The sequence below is a fragment of the Myotis nattereri genome (assembly GCF_964212035.1).
Source record: "Myotis nattereri genome assembly, chromosome: 10".
Classification (NCBI taxonomy): Eukaryota; Metazoa; Chordata; class Mammalia; order Chiroptera; family Vespertilionidae; genus Myotis; species Myotis nattereri.
In genome coordinates, this window is record NC_138085.1 from 35,049,187 (window position 1) to 35,057,641 (window position 8,455).

At 42.8% G+C, this 8,455-nt stretch overlaps 1 protein-coding gene across 3 annotated transcripts in view; it reads right to left on the bottom strand.

The window, feature by feature from the left end:
- Nucleotides 1-7,761, bottom strand: part of CTNNA2 (catenin alpha 2) — a 1,107,789-nt gene extending 1,100,028 nt beyond the window's left edge. For 2 of the 3 annotated variants that reach the window (XM_081101401.1, XM_081101400.1), the window contains exon 1: nucleotides 7,533-7,761. The gene's annotated coding sequence lies outside the window, so the exon portion shown is untranslated. The remainder of the gene's footprint in view (nucleotides 1-7,532) is intronic. The other variant, XM_081101399.1, reaches the window with a different exon arrangement.
- Between the last annotated feature and the right edge of the window lie 694 nt (nucleotides 7,762-8,455).

An 8,455-nucleotide genomic window follows, 5' to 3' on the forward strand; every position in this document is an offset into this window, starting at 1 on the left:
ATCGAACCCAGGACCCCTCAGTCCGCAGGCCGATGCTCTATCCACTGAGCCAAACCGGTTCGGCAGGGCTCAAAGTTTTTAATGGGAATTTGGAGCTGGATTGATAGAAAGACTGGTGACCACACAGTCCCACAGGATAGGATCCGGGGAGAAGCAAGACAAAAATATTAACCTTAGAGTATACTAGTATATAACTTCTTAAATAAATGTTATTCTATTTACATAAATATCATTTCGTGTTTCTCAAAGACAGTGACATTACACAAACAGTCCAACTGTACTTTGGGCTAGTCCCTAAATGAAGGTAACTGACTGTACCTGCAATCCAGGAAAGATCTTAAAAAGGAGAGAGAGGGAAAAGATGGGGAGGTAAGAAAATGAAATATTTCTTAGTTCTCCTTTGTCCAGAGACACTGTGAAGCTAAATTTGCAATTTTCTTTCAAAAGGGAAAGCCCATGGCACTGAAGATGAAGGTTTTCTCATGTAGCAAGTGGTTTATGTTTCAAAAGAAAAAAATCAAACAGCACACATGCCTTGAAATTTTAAAGAATAATCACATGTGGAAATTTAGAGTTTTATCGCTAGAAGACACTCCATATATCATCTAATCCAAGTCACTTAAACATTTAATAAATAATCTTTAGACAGCTTGAGACTTATCTAGTCATACAACTAATTAGCTGAAAACCTGAAGGAAAAACACAGGTGTCCTGAGGTCTGATTCAGTGCTTTTATAAAATTACTAGAGGCCCGCTGCACGAAATTCATGCATGGATAGGGTCCTTAGACCTGGCCAGCGATCAGGGTTGATCAGGGCCTTCCGGCTGCCAGCCAGGGCCTTCCTTCATTCCGTGCCGCCCCCTGGTGGTCAGCACACGTCATAGCGAGCGAGCGATCAAACTCCCGGTCTCCTGGTGGAACTCCTGAGGGGACAATTTGCATATTAGCCTTTTATATATATATAGGTAATATAGCCCAATGCTCTTGACAGAGCAAGGATTTTAAAAAACCTGTTGAATGAATTCAGATTAGGTTACTGTGTTTAAAAAATACATAGAACATATAACTGAAGAGAGGGATAAATGTAAATGCTGACATTTTTTTCCAAGGAGTTCTATATAGACCTCCTTATGCCATTTCTGCATAGTTGAGAAGGGAAATGGGGCATATTTTGTTAAATAACACCAGTAGGTATCAATACCTGAAGAAAACAATGAAGAGTAGTCATAAATTCTCAAGAATTGTGAGTTGCCCTCTCCTAGAACTAGCTGAGGACAATTCATTCTTCCTGAGATATTTAAGGTACATTCCTACCTTCTTACTGAAAGATGAATTAATGATATTTAACAACTGCTCTGGGCCCTATGAATTTCCGATACACTTGGATGACTGGATTGTCACCAAACCCTTGTCTAAACACAATTAAAATCAGATGAGAACATCAGATTCTTTGGTCATTTATGGCATCCTTGTCAGTTCTAGTAGGCTGTGGGAGAACTGGCATGTCTCCATTAAGAGTTAATAGCTTTGTTGAGCATCTACCTATGAACAGGGAGGCTGTGGTTTGATTCCCTGTCAGGGCACATGACCAGTTGAGGGCTAGATTCTCAGTAGGGAATGTGCAGGAGAAAGCTGATCAATGATTCTCTCTCATCATTGATGTTTCTATCGCTCTCTCCCGCTCCCTTCCTCTCTGAAATCAATAAAGATATATATTTTTTAAAAAAGAGTTCATACCTTTAGTTGTGAAACACCAAGGCACTATAAAAAAAAAAAAAAAGATTGTGGATTTACTGCCAATATGGAATGAACAACATAAACCCAATTTACATAAAATGAATATATCAAAAGTGTCCTATTAATGTTTCTATAGCCCTTGTGATCTTATAAAATTAAATTACTTCTACCCCGACACAATGGCATGTCAGTCATTTAAAGTAGGAACACTGGAGCAAGTTAGGATGTTAGCTGATCTGGATCTCTAGCCCAATCGGGCTGTTTCCACAAGTGTTGTATTACTTGGCTCTCCCAAAAAGAAAACAAAATAGCAAGACACTGAAAGCTAGCAAGATACTGAAAAACCAATACCTGGTTTTACATAATGCTTCACAACCATGATCTAGTCTGAAAGACTGCTAACTGAAAAAAATACACATATGTAAATACATATATGTGTCTATATAAACAACTGCAACATGGACTGTATCTGCATGGGAGCAAAAATATAGGAAACCCCTAATTAATCAGGCAGTTATGAATTTTCAGCTCAATAGATGAAACAAAAGTGAATTCATTTTATTCCATCCTTACTCCACCTTTCTGCTTGGACAACACCTTAACCTGAGTTCACAATTCGTATTTCACTCCTGTTAATGCACATGGGACTCACAGCTGAAAAGTAACAGTCTCGGAGTTGTGTACACAGGCAGTCTTTAAACAAAGAGGCACAAAAGTCCGGTAAATTAAGCTTTATAAAGTCAGACTATCTCTTTGTGTCTTTTATAATGTGTTACAAGTAATAATTTCAAAGAGTTATAGAATGCATATTTGTGGCCGGGTTAGAATTCACCTCCACAGTAAAATTCACATTTGAAAAAAAATAAAAATGTCCAAAAGTCAATTTTTTCAAAAATTACTGATGCTTTAATATAGAACTGACTAGAGGTAATATATTTGAAGATGTTTTATTTAGATCTGCTGAATCTTTAAAACATCAGAATATTGAGAAAAACCTTAAAATATAAAATAAAAATGCTATGGTCTGTGGTCTGTTAAACTGTTAGCATATATATATATATATATATATATTCATATTCTAACTATGTATCTTAAGATAATATCCACAAAACCAATTTCTTATCTTATTAGAACTACAAAATAATAAATATAAGAAAAGCATTAACCATGTTGGAGAAAGCAATGAAATTGTGTCTATCTATTGAAAATGGATTAAACATGAACACTATAAAAACTGACCTTTGTTACCTACAGGTGAAATGTTCTAAAAATCTCTTTTTACATATATAAAATAACCTAATTATATCACTTATAATGTTGGATACTAATTATATCACTATAATGTTGGATAAATTATTCATGGGTATATATTTCAAAAAAGTTAATGAACACCGACCAAACACAAAGGTTTACCAACAGTCTTAGCTAGTGAGCAACTGCCACCCCACACTGAGAAGATATTTAACTTGCTCAGACACAATGCCAGATAGATCCTCTATCCTTAGCCCACCTTCACCCCCAGTAAAACATTTTAAAGATCAGAACCCATTCAGAATTATTAATAATTTTGAACAGCCCTCCTCCCCCCAAGAAAAGGGCTTATGGTAATTAAGCAAAATCAATAATAAAGTGAAAATAAAGTTCCAGAAAATACAATTACTCTAACAAACACTGGCTTCATATATACCAACGTAATCCTGGTTATTATTCTCCAAGAAAAGAGTCCAAAAATACTTTGCAAAATAGGAGAGAGCTGTGATAACTATATTATCATAATATTAAATAATTGCTGTTTAGAAAGGTCAGGTTTTCTTTAAGTTTAAAGAAAAGGACAAAAACAATACTCTGGCCCACCCTGTGACACAGACCTTGGATTCCTCAGTGTCTTGGGATGGAGCTTCAGGTGAGGCAAAGAACTTACACAAACTCCCCTGGGTAGCTGAACACTCTATGATAAAATGGACCTCACACACAAGAAGTTGTTTTATCCCAATTGCTACTGTGATTACTCTGACTGCATATATCTAATACCTTTTAATATACTCATCAGTATGTCCAAAGTTCCAGGAACAGCCTTCCCAAACACACCAGGCTTCCTCCCACTCTGCTTTTCCAGCTGTGGGACCGACCATGCATGAATTCTTCACAGGAGTCTATGTCCAAGCTCAAGCGCTACTCCTGACTGGAATCTTTCCCTGGCTCCAGAAACATCTGTCCTCTTTGGAACGCCTCTAACACATGGTCTTCATTTCTTTCCAGTACATCTACATCTATTGCAGTGATGGCGAACCTTTTGAGCTCGGCGTGTCAGCATTTTGAAAAACCCTAACTTAACTCTGGTGCCGTGTCACATATAGAAATTTTTTGATATTTGCAACCACAGTAAAACAAAGACTTATATTTTTGATATTTATTTTATATATTTAAATGCCATTTAACAAAGAAAAATCAACCAAATCAATGAGTTCGCGTGTCACCTCTGACACGCATGTCATAGGTTCGCCATTACTGATCTATTGTCTTGGACTGTTTTTAAACCATTTCTCCTCATTATAATTATGCTTACTTCACACATGCTTTGTACCTAGTACTGTGCTTAACACTTTTAACCCTTAAAGCAATCCCATGAACCAGATTCCACCATAATTCCCATTTTGCGGATGAGGAAAAAGACTTAAATAGTATGCAAGGGCAGAACACTCTACTACTTAAGTAGAGCATGCACTCAAATCTAAAGCTCTCTCCAAAGATCTCCTTCTTTGCTACTGTGAAATATGACCTCATGCAAATGCTTGTTCTCAACTAGAGTGTAAGCTAAGGTCAAAGAGTGTCTTTTACTTCTTTTGAAAAACCTCATACCACTAAGTACAAGGTTAGGAAGGTTTTAAGCGTTCTGAGGGAAGCACAGAGAATGTTCCAGAATATTTCCTATGGGGTGCACAAAATGTTCTGTTGGGCTTTATATGGACTATACATTCTTAAAGGTCCGGTAAACTAAAGGCAAAAGCCTGTAGAAATGAAATTCTTCAGAAGTTGGTCTTTATCTGAAAACTGGATTAAAGTCAGAGTAGCAGGCTGCTTCTATAAGACATTAGCTGGTTGTCTATTTCATGTTTTATTAATTTTACTCAAGTCTCTCTCAAAATCTTGCTGTAAACAAGTGTTCGTTTCTTTTCTTTAATAACCTTGCAAATTTTGTTTTCAGTGAGTGAATGAATATTTACAAAGGAAACAAATAAAAGGTACCTTTCTTTCCCTAGTAAGCACAGTATTTAAAAACTGAGCACACACCCACATCACTCTTTATAGCAAACTGCAATAAAAACAAGCAGGGCAGCCCTAGCCGGTTTGACTCAGTGGATAGAGTTTCAGCCTGTGGACTGAAGGGTCCCAGGTTCATTTCCAGTCAAGGGCACATGCCTGGGTTGTGTGCTCAATCCCCAGTAGGAGGCATGCAGGAGGCAGCCAATCACTGATTGATGTTTCAGTCTCTCTCTTCCTCTCCCTTCCTCTCTGAAATCAATAAAAATATATATTTGTTAAATGAGCAGGGCTGCTTCCTTCCCATACAACATATATGAAGCCCCCCAGAGAGAGAGAGAGCAGTAGAGTTACCAGGAGGGAAAAGTCATCTGAAAGTATATTAGGATGGTACTAACTTATGTATTCATATATAATCACCACCAAAGTTTTTACTAGCTTCATGGCATTCCAGGAAAAGGAACATCAACAACACCAACCCTATCTACAACTGTGTTCATTACTAAATCAGGTAGCCATTCCAATGCACACAGGACTGATTGCAATTCTGTATCAGAATGTTGGTAACACTCATAATTCAACTACACTTCAGCCACATCGCTGCACAGTCAGCCAAGCCATTAGTGGAATTGCATTCCTACCAAGGAGAGTTGGGGCCGGGGGTGGGTCCATCATTCCTAATATCGCACACTTCCTAAAAATTGTTTCAGATGATTAACTATATCAGCTCTCATCCAATCAGCACTCCATCACTTTGAAAGGTAATTCTCCTCATCTCAACTCCGACTTCACATTCTCAGAAAATGCAAAAGTGCATATTGTACTCCTGGCATATAATAATTTCGATGAAAAGAAAAAAAATCAATAATTTGCTCCACAGAATAGTTTTTTTTACTGGCAGCTTCACTGAATCCGCCATTAATTTCAGTCCCTCCCCACATACTCATTAAACATAAAACACAGCTGTTCTACAGATATTAATATTTTCTGCTTTTGTTTGTTTTTTTAAAGGAGACTATAGATAGGGCAAAATACAGGCTTCTAAAGACTCCATTTTTGATTTGTACTTATACCGTTTGTTGGACCTTTCTGAAATGATGAGTACACTGAACATTCTGAGGCATGGCTGTCTCGCCACACATAAATAAACTTTGCAGCAGTAATGCTTGCAAAAAGGAAAACTGACAACTGACTACTAACCTATATAACAGAAGGGGTTGGAGTGTAGGCTAAAGAAAGCAAAGTAAAACATGTGAGTTGGTGAAAACAATGGGTGCCAAAGCAACTGAAATTTTAAATTGTTAATAATGGTCCCAGAGGTCATTCAACTTTTCCATAAACTACGAAGGGAATCACACTGTATGCTTCTCTCCAAACATCTTCCCAAGTCCTGTCAGGTGGATGCGATGCGAGGAGGGTAAGGTCATCGGCTACAGGCTCTCATGCACCTAATGCTATCAAAGTGGTATATTGATAAGCCTGTGGACCATCACCTCATTACTCCAGAGACTGCCTATCGGTTGTCCTCTTTTAGAAGTTAACCCACAAGGAACAAAGTGCATCTCTTCCACCCTTCTTCTCCCCATCTCCCCAAAGCAAGCCACTTCAGGGTTTTGCGTGCTGATGAAAACATTGCATAAATAATAATGTGGTGCACACGCCTTAAAGTTTAGAGAGTTTGCGCCTTTGAAGTAGGCAGAGACAGGGCTAAGGACACACGGGTTCAATCCCAAGCCAAATGTGAGGCGGGTGGTTTGAAAACATCCATCCAAATAGGCCCAGGGGAAAGGACACAAGCCGCGTCCACTGCTGCCACCCTTCTCTCCCCTCCCCTCTTTCTTGTTCTCTTCTTTCCTTGTGGCTTCTCACGGAGACCATCAAGGCAGGGAAGCCTGGATTTTCCATCAGTGAGACACACACTGAGAACATGTAATTCCCAGGAGGAAAACAGAAACGGCGAGAGAGGCGTGTGGGGGGCTGCGGGCAACATGTCCAAGTGACAACCCTCCCCGCCCCCACTCCACTACGGCACAAATCCATAGATTCTTCCTCCAGCCTCTTGCCCTTTCAGTTCTTAGTACTCTTTCCAACTTGACCCTTTAATCCAAATAACGTCGGGACCTGCAGGCATCCGCCGTGGAAGAGTATGTCTCTCAGTATATGTGCCCAGTTTTCTGGGAGCCCCTGAACCCGGACAGTTTAGCAGGCAAAGGATCTCCCGTCGGGAAGGGGTGAAGAAAGAGATGGAGACAAGAGGGAAAGGATGCAGAGCTGCGCCCTAGGGCGAGCGGCTGGAAGAAAGACGGGGAAGAAAGAAAGGGTGGGAAGGAAGTGAGGCCGGCAGAGAGGAAGAAAGGGATGAAAGGAAGGCTAGAAGGGAGAAAGGAGGGGAGAGGAGAGAGGGATGTTGGGAAGGATGCGGGCGGGAGGGTTGGAGAGCTGGGAGGGAGGGGAGGATGGAGAGGATGGGAGGGAGGGAGGTTGGGAGGGAGGGAGGCAGGCAAGGATGGAGGATGCTCTGCTCGGGACTCACCTCTGTGGGTCGGTGGGAGTTTCTCGCCTCCTCCTCTCTCTCGCCGCGGCGCCCAGCAGCTGGAGGGGTGATCACAGAAGCGCTGGAGAGGCGGCGGCGAGCGCAAGGGCAGCAGCTGCAGCAGCCGCCTCTGGCCGAGGTGCGGTGCCTCCTGCTCCGCCCGCCAGCCCGGGTCTCCGCCTCACTCGAGCCTGGAAGCGGAGCCGCTCCCCCGCCCCCCTCCCGCTCCGCGTCCAGCCCCAGCGCGAGCGGCAGCGGCCCGGATCGCCGCTAGGGGAGGGAGTCAGTGCGCAGGCGCGGCCGCTCGCTGCCTGGCGCGCCCCCGCGGCCCCCGCGGCTCCGCCGGGCTCCGGGCAGCACCGGGCGGGGTGGGGGCGGCGCGAGAACGCCCGGCCTGGGAGCTCGGAGCGGGCTGGGCGGGGTCGCAGTTGGAGAAGCCCCCAGCTCCGCGCGGCAGGTGGGGGGAGGGGATGGTGGTGGAGGGCGCAGGTGCCGTGTCCATGACAACCGCGTTACCCTGCGGGCGGGGACGTGGAGCTGAGTTGCGGGGAGGCTGGAGGACTGGGACAGAGAGCCAGTGCGAGAGACATCCAGGAGGGGAAAGGGGACTAGGGTTGAATAGTAGGAATAAAGGGTGAGCCGCAGAGGGCACAGACCGGTGGCAGGAGGAGGGCAGGGCCCCCCGTGCAGCGACAGGAGTGACTGGCGCGGAGAGAGGTTTGCTAGGACCTGGAGTCCCCAGGGGAAGGAGAGTGGACAGTAGAAGGAGCTAGGGGAGCACGGGAATGTTACAGCAAAGGGAGCATTGGCTCCTTTCACAAGCCTTTGTTGAGCACTTTCTCTGTGGAAGGCATTGTGATTATTTTATTGATTTCAGGAATGTTCCTGAACCTCTCATTTGAGCCAGGAACTCTACTTAGGCA